The sequence below is a fragment of the Vidua macroura genome, chromosome 22 (genome assembly GCF_024509145.1).
Source record: "Vidua macroura isolate BioBank_ID:100142 chromosome 22, ASM2450914v1, whole genome shotgun sequence".
Lineage (NCBI taxonomy): Eukaryota > Metazoa > Chordata > Aves > Passeriformes > Viduidae > Vidua > Vidua macroura.
The window spans coordinates 2,205,916-2,229,133 of NC_071592.1; the positions used below are offsets into that span (position 1 = coordinate 2,205,916).

The 23,218-nt window shown below is 48.8% G+C and overlaps 1 protein-coding gene across 2 annotated transcripts in view; it reads left to right on the plus strand.

Annotated features, from left to right (window-relative positions):
* Window positions 1-23,218, plus strand: part of ABCG4 (ATP binding cassette subfamily G member 4) — a 149,958-nt gene that overhangs the window by 126,509 nt on the left and 231 nt on the right. The window lies entirely within an intron of this gene.

Sequence of the window (23,218 nt, forward strand, 5' to 3'; positions counted from 1 at the left end):
CTCCTTCTGTTACCTTCAGGGACAGCAAGTGGGTCACTCCACACCCCTGGGGAGCAGGGAGAAAAACACACCCTTCAGAAATTCCTTCCTTTTTTTTTTTTTCCAGTCCAGGCCAACCCTCCACTTTGAAATATTAGTGTTGGAGAGATTGTGGATATAGACAGCACTGTCATAAAGAGGCACTGAGCTTTAGAAAGGAGAATCCTAATGTTAGAAAAAAGAAATGAAAGGGGAAAAAAATTTCAGGATTGTAGCAGTGAGAATTTACCCAGGCACACAAAGAACTGTGCTGGTGACTGCTCATCCCTCTGAGTTATTACATATTATTAATTATCATTAATTATTTATTATCTACTATTATTATCAACTGCTTATCTTTTTGTTAGTTATTATTATCTAGAGTACCTAAAACTCAGCAAGTGGAGGCTCTGCCACGTGGAGAATCCTTTACATTTGGCCAAGAAGCACAACAAACATGAGTAAAACCAGGTTTTGCTGAGTTTGCTCTCCTATTGCTGAGGAATTCAAAGCTGGGAACACCAGGAATGAACAAGAAAAGGCAACACATGCTTAATAAATCTCCCTTAAATGTTGCAGTCCTCATTGCAAAGAGCACACACCTCCTGTCTGCGTTTAATGGAAGAAATGTCTCCCTGTGGCTGAGGGAGCTCGAGCATGTTCCAAAGCAGAAGCTACACAGCATCTGCTGTAACATTTATGCCTAAGGGGTTTGAGATCCTGCCAGTCAGCACTTGATTACAACTCACTCTCATATTCTTTTCAGATAATTCACAGAAATCTGCCCATAAAATGTCAGCTGTAGCAGGGTAATGGCACCCGCCTGGACACCAAAGCATGGTAACAAACCTGCATTTAGGAACACCAAGGATGGATAAACACCTCATGACATCACAATCTGCAGCTGCAGGGGAAAACGTTAAAGAAATACAGGGCAAGTGCAAAAGCATGGGAGATGAAGGTGTATGAAAAACTGTAAACCAGAGACTGAAAAAGCATTTTATTGAGGGAAAAGGAGATGGAGGAAGGGAAAAAAAGTCACAGCTGCTGCTCCTGGGGAGGAAAAAAAGAGAAGGATTTGGTGAATGCTGAGATAAAGAGGTTTTCTCCATAGTAAAATTGCTGTAAAAAAACCCAAAAAACAGGGGGCTCGAGCGCAGGCCAGACATGCTGGCAGGTCACCAGCAGGACAGGCAGCCCCGCAGCACAGGCACACACCCAGGGGAAAGAACTTCATTCCATCCCTCACAGTTCACCTCAGATTTTACCTCAAAACATTCCCTCAGCTCTCCCCCTCAGAAGCTGTTCTGTCCAACCTGAACTGCCTCAGCTTTTTCTTAAACATCCCCTCGGCTCTCCCTTCCAAGTTCCCTCAGCTCTCCTCCTCAGGAGCTATTCTGTCCCACCTGAACTGACTCAGCTTTTTCTTAAACATCCCCTTGGCTCTCCCTTCCAAGTTCCCTCAGCTTTCCCTCCTCAGAAGCTGTTCCGTCCCCCCTGAACTACCTCAGCTTTTCCCTCAGCAACTCCACCGAAACACCCTGCCGCGTTTTCTGACGCTGCTGCCCCAACACTCCCTCCCTGTGCAAGAGCCCCAGATTTGCCGCAGGGCCACTGTAACACCTTTTCTCGAGCCGCCCGGGGCGCCTCTCGCCGGCACACCCCTCACGGAGCGCGGCGCTGACGGGCCTGAGGGCGCTGAGGGGAGCAGCGGGAGGCGCCCCCTGGCGGCGCGGGAGCGGCCCGGCCCCGCCGCGCCTCACGGCCCTCAGCGCCCCGCCATGGCCGCTCAGTGACGCTCCCGGCACCTCAGCGGCGCTCCAGGCTCCTGCCCGTCCCTCAGCGACACTCGGGACACCCGCTCTGCCCCTCTGTGTCCCTCAGGGCATCCTAGCGACGCTCGCGGCCCCTGCTGTTCCCTCAGCGTCGCTCCCAGCCCTCAGCGAAACTGGCGGCACCTGCTTCTCCCTCAGTGTAACACAGGACGCCTCGTATTTAATGTCCCAAAATGCTCCCTGCACGGTAACTCCGCTTTCCGCTGCGAGAAGTTCATTCTGTCCCTCACAATTTACCTCAGAGTTTGCCCCAAAATGTCCGTTCTGTCCACTATAGATTATCTCTGATTTACCCCTAAAATATCCTTTACGAAATAATTCAGTTTTCCCCCTCCACGCTCTTAATTTTGTCCCTACCAATTTACCTCACACTTTTCCTTAAACATCCCCTCGGTTCTCACTTCCAAGTTCCCTCAGCTTTCCCCCTCAGAAGCTGTTCTGTCCCGCCTGAACTACCTCAGCTTTTCCTTAAACATCCCCTTCCAAGCTTTTGTTGCAAGGATTGACTTATTTACTATGTTTATTTACACATGAACATAAACTATATTTATGTAGTTCTTTACTGTTGGAAGAGTGGAAGGTGTTTGTGTGAGTCAGTTATGACATGATTTTTCATTTTACTCTTTCTGTGGAATAGAATTTTTTATGCCTCTGGTTTTTTTTTTTTTTTTTTTTTTTTTTTTTTTTTTTTTTAATGTCATGAATCTGTGTTGAAGAGATTCAGATTTTGGTTAAAAAATGTTGGGCAAGATACTTCAAAAAGCAATGTTTTTTTTACTTGAAGGACGTACTAATAGTACTTACTTATTTCTGAGGTTACACACTAGTAAATTAAAAAAAAAAAAACCTTAAAGCTAGTTTTTTGTAACCAAAGGAAAATCAGAAAATTCTGCTGGTGTAAATCAGAGACAGGCATAAAAAGAAAAAATAATAAGAAGAAAGGCAGGGAATGAATTAGATGAAAACCAGAGGAAAACATTGCTATTATAATCATGCTACACACACACACACACACACGGGGGAAAGCTCTTCTTGCAAAACACACACTTAACAAAGCGGGGATTTACTAAGCACCACAAACAACATAACCTGCTGTTTACGACAAGAAGAATAAACAAACACTGGGAACCAACCCGCAGCTTCTTTTCATGCAATTCCTCTGTGTGCTGGCAGGCCAGGGCTGCATTTCTGAAAATATATTGGAAATAAATCACAAGAAGCTCCATTCAGACGAAGCAAAGCGCTGTAAATATGAATGAATCAAGTGTGAAGGGCCAACAAAGACGGCCCATGTGTCCTCCTCACGCAGAGCAATGGTTTGATGGAGCCAGACTCTTCCTCTTAGTAATACATGGATTGCTTTTGCTCGGGAGGGACACGAGGGAATCAGACTCCCAGAATTCGAGCTGGGAGGGACATTCCACTAGCGCGGGTGGCTCCATGCAGGGAATGTAGAGAGGAAGCAATAAAAGGAGTGACGAGGAGGGGAAGCAAAGGCAGCGTGTTGCTCCTGCTGCCGGGAACCACGAGAGTGCAGCATTGCCCTTCGCTAGGCTGCTGCTCACAGGGCACGGAATTCAAATTACACAATCCACGAGTCCTGTGCTTTCTTGAAGGACTGCAGGCCGTTGGTAGGGCGGGTTTTGGTTAATTTTTTTATGTTTTAATGCTTTGTGCTTTTCAGAGCTTAGCCTGGTGTTCCCTGGAGTGAAAGTGAGCTTTATGAGCTGCACAGCTCTATTTTGTGTACATACTCTTAGGCCTGACTTATTGAAGCGGGGCTTTAGTGGAGATTTCAGTGGGGAGGAGCACTCCCAGCTGTATGGAAAGTAGAGGAGAATGAAAAAAAGAAGTTAAAATCTGCTGATCTCCCAGCAGCTTAGCATATGAGCTGATGAAAACAACTTCTGAATTCTGGCAGTAATGTGCATGGAGTGTGCCATGGGCTCCTCCAGGTTTTATGGTTGCTTCAAAGGGGTAAGGGAGACTCTAGTGGAGAATGCTGGAAGGGAAAGAGAATAGAATCACTGGAAAGCCAGACTGGTAGAGTCATTAAATAACATAGAAGTCTTCCTTCTCTGTCCCAGGCTTTTCAGAACCAGCAATGTTGATGGCACATCTGTGTGTGGTAGTGAAGGAGTGAGTGGCTTAGACCTAGGAACTCTCCTGGATTGTCTTTCCAAGCCCACTGTGTCCATCTTCTGCATGTGGGGACATCTGACCTTGTCTGGATGGCTGTAGACCTCAGTGTTGTGCTTCCTCAGTGCTGCAGCTCAAACTACCTTGACCTACAAAACAATTTCCAGCCCCTTGCTGAACACAACAAAGAGCTGTCCATTGAGCACTTAAATGTTTTCCAGTCTGCCATCAGGCCAAACTCTCTCTCTTTGGCATCACTTACCACTCAGTAAAACTCAGCCAGCAGGAAAAAAACAAAATTGTTTCTTTGTTTACAAAATAAAAAGAAAAGAATGATTCTCTGCTTCAGAGGCCTGGGGACCTTGTTTACCCTCCAGCCTGGAGTGAGTTTTTATGGGCAGGTTTATAAACCCCTGCACAGCCAGCTCTGTAGTGCTGACAGACCTTTCAGTGTAGCTGCTTTAACACCTCTGCTCTGACAGGATCCACCCTGTGGATCTCAGGGATAGCAGCAGAGCAGACAGACGTTTTTGGCTATTGGCAGGCTCGTATGTACTGCAGAGACCTTTATCTTGTTAAGGGAGTAGAGCTCTTTTAGTGTCTTGATGAGGAGGGAGCAGGAATTCGACATGAACAAGGCAAACCCATTCCAGTCGTGCCAAAGCTGCTGTTTTGCCCTGAGTTTTTGAGGCAGAAACTTGGTACAGTGTGTAAGGGAAAAGTGTTGGGATGAGCTTTGTTCTAGAGCTGTCAGCAGCAGTGTTCTGTCACCAGTGTCACAACACAGGACCTGCAAACTCCTCGATGTTCCCTGTGCCCCCTCTGGTATGTGTTCTTCTGCAGCCTTTGGTTCTCCCTTATCATAAATCCTCTAGGATTTAACTTCTAGCTACTGATCCTTTTGACAGTAATGGACCATTAACTAACTAGACATAAAATTGAAAGTGTAAATCCCTCTGCCTTGGGGAGTTAGAAAGCAGGTTTAGGATGCAGGCCATGAAATGCAGAAGTTCATTTTAATCACAAACGAGGCCTGATTAACTCTGCCTGCCTGGCACCCTGGTCTGTGCCAGCTGATGAACACGAGACCAGGAGCTGAGGCTGGTGCTACAGGACATTTGCAAGTGCCAGGGGAAAGCCTTTAGTCTTGGTGCTTGAGCTTCTTTATCCCATTGCCAGGGCCTTCCATGTAAGACAGTGAGGGAGCCTGGGCTGCTGAGGAATTATCTCCAGACACTGATGCTGCTCTGATTGGAAGTTTGGTTTGTTTTCCTTTGTTGGGATAAGGAGAGAAGGGAAGGCCAGAGGTGAAGGTGCCTCTGCTCCTGGGGAACAGCATCAGGGAGAAGGATGAGGTGATGGAGCAGCTCTGCAGGTTGGTGTGTACCAAGTCCAGTTCCCAGCCCTTCCTGGGGCCTCCAGTGACATCACAGGGCTCTGCTCTGAGTCTGTGGGAGTGAGTTTGCTTCTCTCTCTCTTTTCACTAGACCTTCAGATCAGTGCCCACTGATTAAAAAAGTTAATTACCTTCCTCTTGCAGAAATTACTCTGCTTTCAAGGTCTCCCAGGCCCTTAATTGAGCATCTTTCTTTGACAGAACTTTTGATTGAATTGCAGTGACTCACCATCAGAGCCAGGATGGCCAGGTCAGACGGGGATGTCTTCAGGGAGCCAACGGGGCTCTGCATGTGGTGAATGGAGAGGTCCCAAACTCCTCAGGAATAAGCGACTGCATCAGAGAGAAGAGAGAGAATGGGGTTCAAAAGCAGGGCTGGGTGGAGTCTGTGTTTCTGTGACCTCCTGGGAAGTGAAGTGCCTGGTGGCCAGTGGTCCCTGCACACCTGAGCCAGCCCCACCACCTGTGTGTGCTCCAGCATTAGCCTTCTTACCCTGGATCCCGTGGCCACGCTCCTGAGCTGAGTGCCTGTGCCATTCATCATGCCAGCAGCACAAGAGCAACTGGAAAAAGTGTCTGGAATTTATCACCGATGGCAGGAGCTTTTGTCTGTAATAAAAAACATTTTCCCTCTCCTCTCTTCTAGAGTTTTTCTCCTTCCCTTCTCTCATTATTATTATTATTAAGAAGCTTAATGCCATATGTCTTGCTATTTTATAAATAACCCCGGTAATCAAACAGCACTGGGTAAATGGGCAGTCCAGCTTGTGCAATTTGTTTGACAAAATGAATCCAGAAGAATATGAGTCTGTGGAGGAAAGACAAATAGAGCAGCTTGGATGAATGTGTTAACCAAGAGAAAAACGGCTTGGCAGAGAAGCTGATGCTATTTTTATCCATGCAAATGAAGTTTGGGGCTAATTTATTAAAAATACAGCACAGAACTTGCCAGAATGGTCAGTGTCTCCTGGGATGGAGAGCAACAAAGGTTCTCTGCCTCCTGAGGGCACAGGGGGGCAGCTAAGGAGGGAGTGAGGTGCAGCCAGCCTGGAGTGTGCTTAAGCTGCCAGGAGGAGGACTGGGCCTGGAGCATCACCCAGGTGGCAGGAAGAGAGGAGAAACTGCCCTGGGCTGTGGGTCCTGGCATCCATCCATCCATCCATCCATCCATCCATCCATCCATCCATCCTCCTCAGATCACAGGGAGATCCCAGAGCTACCTGAAGCTCAGGAGAGCCAGCTCTGGGCTGGGTGCTATCTGTGATAAATCCCAGATTTATCTGTGACAAATCCCAGATAACCAGGGTTAGATCTGTGCCTTCCTGAACAACTGGGCTGCTGCTCCCTGTTCCCTGCTCCAGATGTAGCTGAGTATGCGTGTGAACTTCCTTGGGCAGGAAAAGCTGCAGGCAGCTCCTGCAAGGCTGTCTCTGCAGTCTCTTCCATGGGAAATCCATCCCAGAAGATAGTGAGAGCCTCAGCCTGGGAGGTGCTGCAACCTAGAGGAGAAATCCCTTCATTCTGCAGCACGGCCCTGCCTCTTGCTCACCATCAGGCGGCAGTACAGGCTCTGGTGCCTGGCCGGGCTGGGATGAGCAGATGAAGGGGAGCATTTTCATTGAGGAGAAATACCTCGGCCGCTGCTCCCTTCAACTCACCTTTTGTTGATCTGCCCGGTGACCAAGGCAGCTGAAACGCTGAATTTTTAATCAAATCAATGAATTTGTTTCTAGGGAAGTGGGGATTGTGTAGAGGGGGATGTTTTGCTCCATCCTCACCTCCTTCCTTCCCTTAGAATACTTGAGATATCTTTGCTCTGACTTTGCAAGCACAGCGTTGTCCTCTGGGCTCGAAGGGAAGCCTGTGGGATGATGTGCACACGGGCATGCAGGGGGCAAAAGCAGAGGCTGGGCCTGAGCTGTGTGCTGGAGGTAGAGGCAGGCAAAGCTGCAGTGCAGGTGGCTCACGTGTTGGACTGCACATCCACAGCCAGGGATGCTGGCTCATTAGTCGAGGAAACACCTCTCTCCTTCCTGGCTGCTTCCCTCCCCCTCCTCCAAGTGGGAACACAGCCCCCATCCTTTTTCCCCACTCCTGGTGTGTATGAGTATTCTTTTTTAAGTGGCAAGCTGAATATTTTAAACAAACACTGCTTAAAATCTATAATTTATGGGCAGGGCTTCAGAAGAGGAGATCAGTAATTTCTTGGTGCTGAGGGTGTCTCCATCTGCAGCAGCCCCCACTACTCTGTTCCCAGTCAACTGGTGCAGCATAAGGGATTAGGCTTGGGCATGGCAGCACTGAGCAGCACCCAGAAAATTCCCAGCTCTGAATGAAGAAAAACTGGACTGTCTTCTCTTGCAGGCAGGAACAGCTCCAAGCCCTCCACCAGTGGGACAGCCCTTCTGCTAGCCCACCTGGAAGCACCCCACATTTGGCCCAGAGCTGGGCTGCCTGGCACAGCTCTTGGAATGGGTGTTAGGAATCTGCAGCCCTGCTTCAGCTCCCACCTCACCCCTTACTTAAAACCTGAGGGAGCCAGGGTACAGGTGAGCAGTGTGAGCTGGCAGAGGCTGAGCTCCCAAAGCTGGCATGATGAGAAGCTGAATCAGGATCTGAACTTGAGCTTACAGGCACTGCTGGGCAGTGAGAGACCCCAGGTCACTGGGAGAAGACCCTGCCTCTGCTGTCCTCCTCCTCTCTGTGTCCCTGCATGTTCCCCGAGCTGAGCTGCATGAGGGAGGATTCCAGGCTTGTTTGTTAATGGGAGCAGAGAGACTTTTGCTTCGATTAATTAATTTGCTGCTCTTCCCCATTTTCAGGACCATCTTTTATTCATGGCCAAGTAGCTCAGACACTGCTGCTTGCTGCCTGTTCAGGATGCTGGCATTAATATTTCATCCCAGAGCCTGCTTGTGCTGAACAGAGCTCATGCCCCACGTTCCATTCCTGCCTATTCCTGATATTCTCCTTCCCTGGCCCAGCTCATGTTCCCCCTTCCAGCCCCAGGCTGGGTCTCCCTGTCTCTTCACCAGTTGCATGGATTCTCCTAGGATCATATTCCCTGGGAATTCAATGTGGCACACTTGGAGCTCACTGCCTTTGTCTCCCGTGGCTCTGGGCAATCAGCCCTGCACAGAGGGTGTTGTGCTCACTGTGGGAATAGTGGGTTCTGGGAGCAACTTGTGGTATCAAGCAGCAGGGAGAGGGAGTGACTCTCATCCTGCTGTCCCCTCCCAGGAAAGCAGGATATATATTTCAGTTGCCAGAGGAGCAGTGTGCAGCTGTGGCTGCAACCTGGGAAAAAAGAAAGCTGCTGAAGGAGAAAACCTGGGCTGTACCTTTCAGGGCAGCAGCAGAAATGAGGAAATTACACTCTCCTGCTTCTTCACCTCTCTCCTGGCTCCTGTGCATGCACTATCCAGCATTCCTTAGTTCTGCAGAGCTCCAAGGCCAGGAGCAGCCTTTGCCTACAGCTCTGCAGCCCCAGCAAGGCACTGTGTCTGAACAAGGGCAGGCCACAGTGCAGCTGTTTGGAGTGGCACTTCATTTACTGAATGGCAGCTCCATAATCCTCTTCAAATAAAAAGACTGCAGAGTCTCTGAACTGGGAGCTGATGGAAGGCTTTGCTCTCAGTCAGGTGGCACAAAGGGAGTATCTCCTTGCTGCATGTAGGAGTTCCTGGGTTTTGCTTGGGCTTTGTTATTTGATTATTTGTTTTCTCATTTGTCACTGGGGCTACTGGATGTGATTTGTTCTCCCTGATTAAGGCACTTGTTTTGGCAGGGAAGCGTTTCCCGGGTCTCATGGGATGGGATGAGAGGCCTTGCAAGGCACAATCTGTGCCCTTCCCTCTTCATCCCAGGGATGCCAGAGCCGATTCCTGGTACATCTTCCACCTCTTCAAAAACAAAACAGCACAGCAGCTGATGAAATGTCTGGCCCCAGCCCCCTGGCTCAGAGGCTGCAGAGCCACCAAACCAAAGCATCACCTTAAAAGAGGTCTCCAGATTGGATTGGGAAAAATGTGGAGTTGGGAGGAAAGTGTGGAATTGTTGGAGAACATGTGCACATGCCTGTGCATCCAGACTTGTAGTGGGGACACATTCAATTAAAGGAATGTGACTGCAGGTTGCAGGATGTGGAGGCTGCAAGTGGCAGAATCTCCACAGCCTCATTAAACTCTCATGTCCAAATTAAATGTCAGATTTGCATATTGGTTCTGTGTTTTCAGGCCCGTTATGCAGCAGCCGGGAGGACGCTGGTCATGGGTGGGGGTGCTGTGGGTATCCAGAATGCAACCTCACTCCTGAGAGCCCTGCAAAGCCAAGCACCTGAAAATTTTAGGGGGAACTAGGGATTAAACTTGGTTTTGCAAGGGTCAGGGCTCTGTGCCTCAATTCCTGCAGGCAGAACAGAGAACTGCATGTGGTGGGCAGTGTTGTGTTGTCCAGGTTCCCAAAGCACCTTTGGTGGGTTTTTCAATATCCCCTTTCTTTCAGGAGACAGAGGAAGGGCAAAGCACTGCCTGGACTCTGGTTGTAAAGTTTCACCTCTGCGAAGCCCTTTACTATTTTCCCCAGGCTGGATTCCAGTCAGATCATGTTCTAATCCAGGTTTAATTACCTGTGAGGACAGACAAGCCTCTTTCTTGCCTCTTGGGAAGCCCAGCCAGCAGGGTAGCATTGGGAATTGGGACAAAGCCAAACTGCAGCCCAGGCTGGTGAGCCCCTGATGTGCACAGGAATTTCCATTGTGGCTGGATGCAGATAAATGTGTCCAGGGACTGAATTAAGCAGCACTGAGAATCAGTGATCCAGCACCTGAGAGAGGCACATCCCTCCCTGTTGGTAGTGAGAGGTTTCCCTGGCTTTGCAGTGGAATGCTGATTATCCATGGAGAACCCTGCCAGTGTTTTGGCTGCAGATACATGTGCGGCAGCAGCAGGAAGGTGCTTCCCAGCAGCATACTGGAGGAGCTAAAAGTAGGAAAGGATTCCTGATCACCTTGCTGCACTGTTGTGTTCTGCTCCAATGTCCCTGCTGGGACCTGAAGGAGCCATGCAGCCCATCTGCTTCAGTCCCTGGAAAGAGATGGGAAGCAAGGAGGAAGAATGAGGTCTCTGTTGCTCTGGGAAGCCTGTGCCTGCTGCCCTGCACAGCTGTGAAGCATGTCACATCCCTGATGGGCCAGATGCTGAACATCCTTAGAAGGTCAAACTCAGAAGGCAGAAAACCCTCCTGGCTAATTCTGAGACACAGCAGTGACAGGGCCTGCACGACAGGAGACACCCGGGAGGCAGAGCAGCTCTGAGTCAGCCATCTCCAGAGAAAGATTTGTCAATGGCTGGGCCAGTTTTCACCAGCTCCACAGCTGGTGGCAGTTTCTGCACTTCATTCAACAAGCATCTTGTGTGGCTGACATGCTGCTCCCTGGAGGGGAGCCAGGGGATGGGACCCTCCTTTCTCACTGGGGGTCGGTGCCTGTGGGCTTTATCCAAGCACTCTTTGCACTGCAGCACCATTTCCACAGGAGGAAAAGGGGCCCAGCATCAGGAGAGAGCCTGCAGGCCTGGGCTGGGGAAGTGTCTGAAGCATCTTCTCTGGCCACCTTCCCAAGTGCTGCCTGCCTTGGCAGAGGCCCTGGCTCTGAGTGCAGCCCACAGCTCACCACCTTAGGGCAGGCTCTGGGCAGGTAAGGACAGAGTAATTCCAGGGGAGTTGCACCAGATTTACACGATTGTAAAGAGAAAGGATGCAGCCTTAATTAAACTTCTGAGTCCTAGGAGGGGCTGGAATAAAACTCTGAGATCTGCCACAGGCTGCCTGTATGTCAGTTGTATAATTCCTCCTGGTCCCAATTCTCCTATGCATAAAAGCTGGAGCACCTCTGACGCTGTTGAGCAGGACGGGAACAGAGAACTCCACATCAGAAGGCAAAGAAAAAGAACTCTCTTTATTTCAAATGTACTGCTCTATATATAGAGAACATCGAGAAGGCTAATTTCATTGGTCTTAGAGTAAAAACATCCCCACCATTGGTGTGCAGTGAATGACGCACAGTAGCAGAACATATCTATAAACAATGTGAATAACAAGATAGATTAGAGAATTATTTACATTCTTTCCCAACTGTTTCCCAGGCTCTCGCATGGTTAGAAAACCTTTCTCTTTCTCTCTGACTGAGCTGAGAATACCCACACACCTCCTGCCTTGGTTATGAGGGATGCAAACCTTGCAGGGCTGAGACTGCTCCTGCCAACCACCACAGCATCCAGGAGAGTTGTGGAGCTCCATGTGCTGCTATGCTGACTGCTTCATCCCAGATCCTGGGCAGGCAGAGCTGCCCATGGAGCTAATCCCACGCTTCCCTTCCAAGTCCCCAGCTGTAAGACAGCACCCAAGCTGGAGGTGGTGGGTCTAGGAGACATCCAGCTCCGTTCAGAATTTCAGGAGACGGCCGCCCACTCAGGGCCACAGGCCCCTGAAGAAGAACGTTGGCCCTTTTCCCTGTGAAACAAAACTCACCAGGCCAGGTTCCTGATGTCAGTTTGCAGGATCCCCTTGGGGCTGTCAAGGCAGCTCAAGTTTGATGTGGTGGTAGGTTGAGTCTGGGTTACATCCTGCGCCATTTGGAATTTCAGGAGGCGGCCACCCGGCTCTCTCAGCCCGCAGTGGTTGCAATCCTGTCAGCCTCTGTGCTCTCTAGGCATCCCTTGCTGCCGTCTCTTCCAACACCAGAAGCCCGTGTGCTCCCTGCCTGGTGGATGAGAGCATCTCTCATGGTGCAATGGAAGGAGCCAGGCTGAGGCTCCTGCAGGGAGGAGATGCGGCCATGAAGGACAGTTGAGGACATGGGGCTCCAGACAGGAGCTGAGCCCAGTTTTAATGTGCCTGGCCTTTTGTGTTTGCCTCTATTCTTGTCGGGAAGGAAACTTCTGTCTCTGTATCCATCTTCCTGTCAGAAAATCCTTAGGCTCTGAATAGATTTACTCTCCAATCTGTGGGCTGGTTAGCACCGGGCCTGTCTAGTGGGAGGAGGTGAATGACTCTGGAGGGCTTTATTGGCAGGACAGTGCTCTGGAGAGGAGGCTGGCTCGCTTGTTATCAATAGCATCCTTCACTGGCAGAGACAGCCTTGGTGATAAGGAGTTGAACAGTGGTGGATAGTCCAAGATTCCAAAGTTGGCTACAGGCTTGACCCTCCTTTCTGTACCCATGGGCAAATCCCTGGTGCCCACTTTATTTCTGTAAGAGTTGCCTGTCTGTAACACACAGTGAAGTGTCACTCTCTCCATGGATGGAGTCTCCCCTTCCCTTGTGTTTCAGGCCCAGAGCTATTTGGATACCTATAAATAAGCAGGCAGGTAGGTTGTGAAAAGGACACCACCACAGAGTGCTTGCTCAGCCTGTGCTTTCTGTCACTGCAATAATGGTGCAGACAATTCCTCATCTCCCGTGGCTGGATTCCCCTGGGGCTGTTGGGCTGTTGTTAATGCTGCTTTCCCAGCTCTTCCACTGAGCTGTCTCTGCCTGCTGCACTCATATAATCAGGAGCTGTAAAACCACTGACAACTCCAGAGACCAGAATGGAGATTACATGCAACATTAAAATTAAAAATGGGCCAGAGTCACCAAGTTATCTTCATTAGGCAGCTCTGTTTTATTTGTGGCTTTTACTGCCAAATAAATAATGTTTCAGGTGAGTTAGTTAAGCTGCCCTCAGGAGCAAGACAAGATGGGTGAGGAGAGGCAGTTCAGCACAGCCTCTGGGATTCCTGCCACAGATCAGCCACTCTGGAAACGGCAGAACTGGTGGCAAACCAGGATGAAAATCTTAAAATCCCACCAACACTCAATGCAGAATGACACAGAACAGTCCCCTCCCCTGAGCCAGTGCAGAGCTGGCTTCAGCTTCAGCGCCGACACCGAATTCAGCCATTGGAGGCTCTGCCTCCCTCAGCCACTCTGTCATCTGCATTCATTTGGTTCCTCAGGTTTTTTCCCCTCCCGTTCTGCCAGACTTCTAACAGAAGTCTTTCCTTTCCTGAGGAAAGCATTAGGGGGAAGGCAGCACTATGGATACTTAAGGGCAATTTTAAAAGGCAGAACATCTTTGCCCCAGAATATTCCAGGATTTTCTATGGAGAAAGTACACTGGTCATAGACTCACCAGGCATCAGTGCTCGTGGATTGTGCTCCACATGGGTTGCTGATAGAAACTGCAATGCATGAATGGCTTGGTTTGACTCTGCATCAGAACCAGATGAAATCTTGTCTTTGCTTTGTTTCCTCTTTGCACTTCCAGCCTTTCAAACCACAGGCTTGAAGGGCATGGCAGTTGTTCCCCTGGGGATCAAAAAGTCTCTTGCAAACCAGTGCAAAATCATAGCAGTGATGCTGCTGACAGTGCAGACAGAGGAGAGGCAGGGGAAAGGTGCTAAAATTCTCTCTGGCTTCCTTCCTCGTCTGGGCTAGGGTCCTGTCTTCCCGATTAGTCCTTGAGTCCTGGCCAGAATCATGGCAAACACAGGAATCCAGCCCTCCCACTCCTGCCACTGTGTCAGAAAAGCTCCTCAGTACTAACGAGGGAAGATGAGACACACTAGGTAAGGTCAGGGTATTCTCTGATTATCTGCTTCCTCATCAGAAAACTGCTTTAATGAAACTGAAATTCTTTGCAGGAAACGCTTCCATAAAAAAGTCAATTTTTACAAGAAACATGATAGCAAACATTTCTGTAGGAAAGAATGAAAGATACTGGTGAATCATCCCATTTCAACACTTCTAAAATGAAAAAAAAAGCCTCTTTATATTTTGTTCAGAAAAGAAAGTTAACTGATATTGCAAAAAAAAAAAAAAAATCACAAAGGCTGAACTTGTGTGGGTGCTCTTGTCCTCCTGCTCAAGGAGTCCAGACCAAGCTCAGCTGAATGAACTTCATCCTTTTAATACAAAACACGTCTTTTCCCAACCACCCTTTGACTTTTAAATACCCTTCGCTGCAAAGCCAGACTGTGAGCAGGCACCTTGCACAGCTTGAAATTGCACCTGCTATAGGGTGAAAAATAGTGTGGCAAATTGTGAGATGCCTTGTCATCTGTCCCCAGCAGTCTGGGGACCTTTCCCTCGGTGTGGGACATGGTTCTGCTCACGTGGTTGCCTTTGGGTAAGGGAGGCTGTCATGGGGCTGTCATGGACCATCAGGAAGAATTCAGGAAGCGCTCAGGAAGAATTTCTTCATGGAAATGGTTGTCAGGCATTGCAAGGGTCTGCCAAGGGAGGTTTGGAGTCCTCATCCCTGGAGGTGTCCAAGGAACAACTCAACTGTGGCACTCAGTGATCTGTCACAGGTTGGATGACCTCGGAGGCTTTTTCCAACCTTAAGATTCTGTGATTCTGTGATCAGATCTGGATGCTGACTGGCACTGGTGCAGATGTGCTTCCTGGCCCCAGCTTTGGCATTCAGATTTCTCTGTGCTTCTCATCTCACTGTCTGGGGAAAAAAAAAAACCAATGAAAAACGTGAGAAAAGAAAAACAGCTCCCAACTGCATTCCCTAAGGATGTGTGAAGCTGGCGAGGAGGAGGTCCTGCACAATAGCAAGAGAGGTCAGTCAAGCCTTGGAGATGGGTATGGTTTCACTGGCACGGATATTAGACCATAATAAATCCTCCCTGCTGGGCTCCTGCACGTCACAAGTGACAGAGGGTAGGACAGAGCCCACGGCCAGGCTGGCAGTGCCTGAGTGTCCCCTCCTGCTGCAAACATCGTGAGCACTAAGGGAACTCCCCATCCCTCAGCGGGAGCGATGGCTGAGAGCTCCTCTGCTCCCCGGGGAGGCAGCAGGAGAGCGTCCCTGCTGCGTGCCTCTGTGTGTGTGTTTTCCCTGGCAAAATCAAATTAAATCTTCCTTGGCTCATCTGCCAGGGTGTGAGGGAGCTCCCTCCCGCCTGTGCCATGGAAGACTTGTCACCCGTGACTCCGGAGGGGCACAGCACGAATGGCTGTGCTTGTCCCCAGCTGTGCTTTGAAGGAGGTGGTTCTCATTCCTGTAACGTCCTATTGTGAGGGGATTTCATTAGCTGTGGTTTGTTCGCTCAGCAGACACAAATGAGGTTTTAATTTTTTTGTCTGCAGGCGTGAGGTGGTTTTTGTTCATCGCATCGGGAGCTCTCGCAGGCCTCCCACGTCAGAAGCTGCCTCCAAGAGGATGGAGAGGGCCAGACAAAACAGGGATGATATTCCAGAAGTGGCAGGATAGGCTGCAGCTTTAATATGAGCTGGGTTTATTTTTGGCACAAACGCATGGCACTGCAGTGTGCCCTTCCTCTGCACTTGCAGTGTTCCTGTCTCCAGCAGAAAGCCCCAAATCCCAGAAAAGGAGAGTGTGTAGATGCTGAGAGGCCTGGGGAACAAACCTAATCCTCTCTAAATCTTTCCAGAGCCTCATTTCCTTCTGCTCTTCGTCGTCTCTCTCCTCTCTTCCAGCACCCAGAAGCACAATGGCATTTGCTTTCTTACTTACTGTCAATATTTGCTTTGCTTTGGAACTGTCTGTTTAATAATAATAATTCCTGAGCACAGAGGAGAGGTGATGCCTCTGTAGCTTCAGACTGGGAAGAGTGGTCTCAACACATTTTCTCTACTTTCTGCTGGGGTTGGAGCAGCAAAGGGAACATTCCCAGACTTCAGGATCCTCACCCACAGACAGCTGATTTTGGTGGAATGCCAGTGCATCAGGTTCTTACTCCTGTATGTTTTCCTTCCCTCCCTTCCTTCTGTGATGAATGCTGTCTCTGAGACAGGCAGCTGCAGAGGGAGATGCAATTTTTCTTAGCTTGCCAGCCATCAATCTCCTGAACAATACCCTGCTAATGAAATGGCAATGTTATCACACGCCTGTCACCAGCAGTAATGGGGCGGCCGTTCCAAACGCAGACCAGACAGAGGAAGAGCAAGGAGAGCTCTGGAGTTTGTCTTCGGGGTATGATTCCTCCTGAAGGCTTTTGACAAACTCTGGGCATCATTCAGTGCAGAACTGAGAGCCCCCAAGTGAGGTTTGCTGGCCACCTCCTCCTGCTTTGCAAGGACAGAAGTGTCCACACGTGGTCAGCCGCTGTCCTGGAGGACCACGCTGAGTTTTCATCTGAATTCACCTGTGGTCATCCAAGGAGCCACTTCCTCCTGTCTGCTTTGGGAACTGACATCACCAAGTGGGCAAGGAAGTCCTTGATGCTTCTTCCTTTGAAAATCAAGTGGGTTTTAAGTGGATAGACTCTTCCTGACCTGTTGCTATTCCACCTCCTGCTTTTCCCTTCTTGGAGCCCTTCAGATCAGACAGCAAGGAGCTCATTGAGTGGCATTTTGTCCCTGAGGCCCTTCTGTCCATGATTTCAGTGAATCCCAAGGCACAAAGCACGATGACAAGGCTTTCTGCTTTGCATGGCTTGTTTTTGTGCTGAGAGATTCACCGCAGCCTGCTGAGGTGATGGGAACACACCTGGAACTTGCAGGAGGCGTTGATCAAAGCAGAGGTGTTACCTGGGCTGTGTGTCATGGAGCAAGCTCTCCTTGAATGGTGAAGGACTTCCACTTAAAATAAAACCCCTGGATGTGTGAACAGATGGTAGCAGCTACTTGGAGGGAATGAGAAATGAGGGGAAGTTACCAGAGGGACAATCTTTCTAAAACTTAGGGCTGCCTCCAGACAGGAAAGGTGAGTACCCTGTAGGTCTCACCCTGCTTTGGATTATGTTGAGAAAACGCCTGTGGTGTCTGTGCAGGATCAGCAGCTCCTTCCCCAGGTTTCCCACAGCCAGGTGAGGCACTGGGAGGCTGAGCAAAACCTGAGCCTTCCTTTTTCTGAGGCTGATCCCTGCTCAGCATCCTGCAGCAGCATCCTCTTGCTGCCTGGATGAATGCTGGGGAAGTGGGTGACACCTCTGAACTGTGAGAAGTGCCAGAAATAAGGTGTTTGGAGCACTTCCTTCTGTGGCTGGCAGGAACAAGTGAAGCTGAGGCTGCCAGGGGGTGCAGAAGTTAAAAAAACTTGAGCAAATCTCCTCAGTGCATCCAAGGTCACTGAGGTTCCCTGGATTTCTCTAACAGGTGGATGCAGCCTGATTGCTTCATCCTTTAGAAATCATAGTTTACATTCTAGGTCCTGGCTTGAAAAATTGTTCTTTTTTAGTAATAATTGTCACTGAACACTGAAAAACAACCATGAGAAATGACCAGAATATAACCTCTTGAGAGTGCTGTAAAAAATTTTGTTGTTTATTTACTTTAGTAAAAAAAAAAAAAAAGAAAAATCAAAGAGAAGAGTAAGAAATCTAAAGCTCTGCAAGGAGAGAAAAATGCAATTTACTTTTTAAAGCTCTTTCTGATTTTAAAGTGATATACGGAAAAATATAAATGGTTCTAGAAAACTTCACCAAATAATAGAGAGAAGAGAAAATAACTACAGTGAAGGGCAGTATATTGAGGGTCATATCTGCCTCTATCTCCCGTAAAACAATATTTGCTGCAACAAAAGCAGGGGTATTTTAGTTATTTATTGTCGTGTCAGCTACAAAATATTAAGGAAGTAAAAAAAATTTTAATTTATCCTGGATGAAGTCTGGTGGCCGAGAGACTGCCCAGGAGCATCAGACTTGAATGCACAAGCAAGGAGGGATGAGGAGGGAAGGAAAAGCCTCTGGGTAGGGAAGTGGGACTGGTTCCTTTCCTTGAGATGAAGCCGGTCCGGGGAGTGCAAGGAAAAAAGGTGAAATGTCAGACAGCACCTGCTGGGAGAGGGCTGGGCTCCCTCACACCCCATCACACCACAGGTAGACCATAATAAGCAAGATTTAAGTGCCAGAAATCCACCACCTTTTAGAGATGGAGTGCTGTCAGCTCTCCCTCAGCCCGGTCTGTGCACTGAGGGTTCAGAGCCTTTTACAGTCCAGCCCACGAATCATCTTGTCCCTTTTATGTCTCCTCTTCACACAGCTGGTATTTGTCATTAGCACATTTTATTAGTCTTTGTTCCCCACCCCCAGTAAAAAAAAAAAAGAAAATCTTAATAAAATGCCAGAACACATACTGAGCAGAAGAACAAATTGTTGATGCAGTCATTAAACAAATGCACCTTTCCTCTGGTCTTTGGATGGAAATTAATTACCCTGCTGGAACTGAAACCTGGATGTGTGCTTTGACTGACAGCTGGGGGTTGTGTCTGGGGCCTTTTTTAGAGGTTGAAATCAGAACTGGCCCCTTTGTCAGTCATGAGGAAGGTGATGGCAGGACTCTGAAGGACTCTGAGGAGGGGTGAGACAACAGCTCATGGGAGTTGGGTTCACTGCCAAAGGGCAGCAGCAAGAGCTTGCTAAGCCCCACAAGCAACTTGTGAGATTTCTCACTGGCTGGAGGCAAAATCCTGGGCTAGCTGAGTCTTCTGGCATAATTAACATCAGTTTCCTCTTCCTGCCTCCCACTGCCCATGGGAGGGCAGGATTCCACTTCATCCTGGAAATGAAACACCCTGAGTCCCCAGCAGGTGCATCACCCCATGAGAAAACAGAGCCCCACAGGGCCAGAGGTGCCTGCTGCCACCAGCTCGGTGGCTTGGGGACACCTGCAGGACACGTAATTGCTCTGTCCCATGATCTGGGTGCATTACTAGTCCAGGAGCATGAGATAATGAACCTTTTAGCTGGGAGTAAAGAGAGAGAAAGAAAGAGAATGAATGAGCTGGGCAAGAGAGAATGACTGAGGATTCAGTTAGTTAATAAAGGGATTGCAGAAAGCAAGGTGAAGAGACAGTGGTAATTTTATGCACTGCCAGTCAGGCCCATTTGTCCTGGGAGCAGCTCCAATTTCTCTCTGAGCTGTTCTTTTTTCTTTAGAAATGGAGCTGTGAAAGGGGAAAGAAAAAAACCCTCCCTGATTAAAATCAGCACCCAAAGTGACAAGGAAAAAAGCCATTTTAATCTCCGCATCCATAGATGGATCTTCTCCCAAATAAGTGAAACAAAAGGGAACTTAGAATATTGGCCAGTCTTACACAGCACAGGCTGAAATCATCCAGACTCTGATGACAGTCTTGTCATATCCCAGCCCTAACCACAAAACAAAGCCAAATTTCATCTTTACAACTATTAATTCCCACTCATACATGAATGTCTCTGCTCCGCCCTCTTCCACTCCCCACTCATTCATGACCATTTAAGAGTAAGCCTCCTTTAAACCCCTAATTAGCACTGAAATTTTGATGTTTTAGCTCTACAACTGGTTCAAATCTTCCTCTTGTTATTAAATATTCCTACTCCTGCATCATAACTCCCAACTCCTGAGCTGAGGCCAGAGAAGGACAGAACTGGGTATCTCTTGCTTTTAAACTCAGCTTTTATCAGATACTTGAGTGAGATCTTCTTGTCCCATAGAACTTTAATTTCTGATCAAAGAGAAAAGAAAGTTATTTGGGGAAGACAGCAGGGAAGGGCATCCCTGTGTTTAAAAACAGGCATGGATTATCCCTTGCAGTCAATGGGAATTTGTGGAAAGGTTGGTTATATTTTAAGACCACAGGATGGAGGCATAAATAGGCAAGTGTGAGTGTTAAATTCTGCCTGAGCTGTCCTTGGATGGGACATCAGGATCTTTGCATCGCGTCTTTGGGCAGGTGGATGTGTTCACCTATAAATTCCACTTCCCTGCACGCTGGCCCAGTGTCAGGGCTCCTGAGCTGTTTGTGCACATCCAGATCAGGCTTTGGATCTCAACAGAAACGCCCTGACCAGCCAGGGCAGTGCTTGGCGCAGGGATGAGCGGGATTGAGCACATGAATCACCATTTGTGTCTGCACGCAGGTGCACGCTGCTGTCACAGGGGTGTTTCCCCTGCAGGAGTCCATTGCCTTGTCCTATCCTGCCCTGTCCATCCCCAGCTTGGCCGCTGGGCAGTGTGGATGGCAGCTGAGACAGGAAATGAGAACTCTCAGGGCTCTTAGAGAAGCTTTCAGGGCCTGTCTCCAAGGGAACAAACAGAAAGGTCCAGGGGCAAAGGCAGAGCAGCTCTTAAAGAGGATTTAATCTGATGTGGGCTGCCCCTAAGCACAGGGTCCTGCACAAAAGGCTGAGAATGTTCCTAAGTCTGTTTAACCTCTCTTAACTTCCCTGCTTTTCCCCCTTTAACTGGATGAGCACAACTGCCTTGTTCTGGTCCTGATGACTTGAGTGCAAAAAGAGGGGTGGGATTTTCCTCGAGGAAGGCACCAGCAGTGTGTGCCCTTTCCTCAGGGGCACTGAGGATATAAAGCACTCATCAGCGAGCCAAAGGCTGTTATTTTTGTATCAATATACTTGGAGATGAGATGTGTGATGCCTGGGAAATGCAGGCAAGCAAGATTTTGTTAGCCAGGAGGATGTCAATGCAAAATCAGGGGGGTTTGTGTGATGTGGTTTAAGTTCCACATCACTTTGAGTCCCCTCTTTTATCAGCAGTGGTGTCCTTGAGTGGAGGCTGTAGCTCAGCTCAGCTCAGTCCTGGCACTGAGGCCCTGTGATTGCATTACAGGGAATTATCAGGTGGCTGCACCTGGCTTAGAGAGCTCCAAGAAGGCACAGGGGTGCAAAAGGGAAGGCAAAGCACCGGTGGTTTATGAAATTAAAAAGTTCACGAGTGCCAAATCCACATGCTAGAGTGGAACTGAGAAATGGAAGAGGTCTCAGCAACATCTTATCAGGAGGTAGGACAAGGAAATTGGAGTTGAAAGCACTGTAGTGCCTGATTTACTATCTCTCCTCTGCACCTTGGCTGCAGGTTCTGCCTTTAGGGGTTTGTTAGGCAACTTGGGGAGAAATATTTTGTGTGTATTCAGTGGGTTCTGCTTGCAGAGGCCTTCGTATGCATGAGGTGGAAAGCCTGTCTGGAGAGATGGGATCCAGTGTCCCTTGTACCCTACAACAAACAGAAATACAGGAGAGAAAAGGACAAAAACTGCAACATGGGCTTCACACAGCTTTTTTGGAGATGGAGGATAAATTCTCCCCTGCACTTCCCCCTGAGCCTGTGTGCCTGCAAACACAACTGGTATTTGCATTGGAAATGTTATTGAGGGGAGCAATTTGTGTTTGAAGGAGCCTTGGCAGCACCTGGCTGCTGCCTCCATGGGAGAGGGGCTGTGCAGGGGGGTCAGGAGGGGTTTTCTCGTGTGCAGTGTGTGGAGAAGGGGAGGAGAGGCCAGCATCCTCTGGAGTACAAGACCCTGCTCTCCCTGGGAGAAGGGGAGACACTGCTTGGCCAGTCCCAAGAAGGGAGCTGACAAAATCCAACAGGTCCTGTGATGAGGAGATCTGGGCCAGAGCTCAGATGCTGTTAATGCAGGAAAATCTGAGGAGGTCAAAATCCTTCAACGGTGCTGCCAGAGAAACTGAGATTTCACTTCCTGTACTATAAACACGGCTCAGTTTCCTGCTTTTACCTCGAGACTGTGCTGCCAGTTGGGTCAGGGAAGCAGATCAGGTTCTCCTTTGCTTTCCTCCATCTATCTCCACTCTTTCCTCAAAGGAAAAATCCTGGAAAACCTTGCCATTGCTGCATTGTCAGACTCTGGTTGCAAGCACAGCGTGGGCCTGGTCCTGTAGCTGCTGGTGCAGCTTGGAGATGCTCAGCAATAATGTCACGACTTGCTGGCAATGGCACAACAGGAAATTGGAGTAGTAAAATATTTCCCTCCTCGCTGCATCCCATTTACATGTTCATAATGGAGGTTTTTAAGGCCCTAATGACAAGGAATGCTCATTGCTGGGAGAGGATGATTGAAGCGGAGCCAGGGTGATTGCAGGCAGTGAGGAAGGGATGTTAATTACATCAAAGGAAGCAGGAGGGCAGCACAGCTGCTGTTTGGCACCCGGGGATGGGTTCTGAACTTGTCCCCTGATCCTGGCACAGATGTGCTCACCCACCCTCTCCAGACCTCAGTGAGAAGGAAAAAGCAAAGGGAAAAAACCCCAAACAAACAAAAATCTCCTTCCAGCTGCAGCCTGCAACGGGAGTGAGCTGAATTTGTGCGCGGAAAACTGCTGGAGGATGGAGCAGTGCTCAGAGCAAGAACAAAGATGCTCAGGAGAGGCAAAAAGAGGGAAAGAGCCCTGGAGACATGGCTGGGGGCTCAGCCCGTTCAGCGAGGTGGGCCCCGGAGCGGTGGAGATTAAGGAGCTTCTGTTGGGTGCATATGAATCAGAGGCAGCCTTTGAAGCCCTGCAGAGGATGCTGTGGTTGTTTCATCTCTGGCAGCCAAGTTGTCTCCAAATTCTGCTTTCTGCCACCTTGCTGGTGGAGCAATGCCCCGGGGAGCTTTCTCCTTGGATGGAAATCTCCATCTGCATTCCCGGGGGGATTATAGGGCGGGGTACTGCTACAGAAGAGGTGTTTGAGGAGTTGTGCACTTGGTGACAAAAGCGAGAGACAGATAAAGGAGATCCCCATGAATATAATTCAGCATAACAAAAAGCAGCAGCGAAAAGAGTTAACGGAAGGATGCATAAAAGAACAAATGAGAAAAGAAGTCCTTAGCAATTGCATAGAGCCTAATTTAAGCAGAGTATTCCCGATATTTCCTCTTTAAATAAATAAAACAGCAGAGCCCAAAGTGTTTGAGTTTTTCCCAGTCAAAGCCTTGGTATCAAACTTTCATCTATTCTTGACAGAGCAATTAAAGGGAGGGATACAGGCTCTGAAATGTAGCCAAAAGGAGTAGACTGAATATTTAATACAGTTCCGGGCTTTGAAAGTCCCAACAAACCAGTGGAATGGGGGAGCTGGTGACAGTTTTATCTTAATA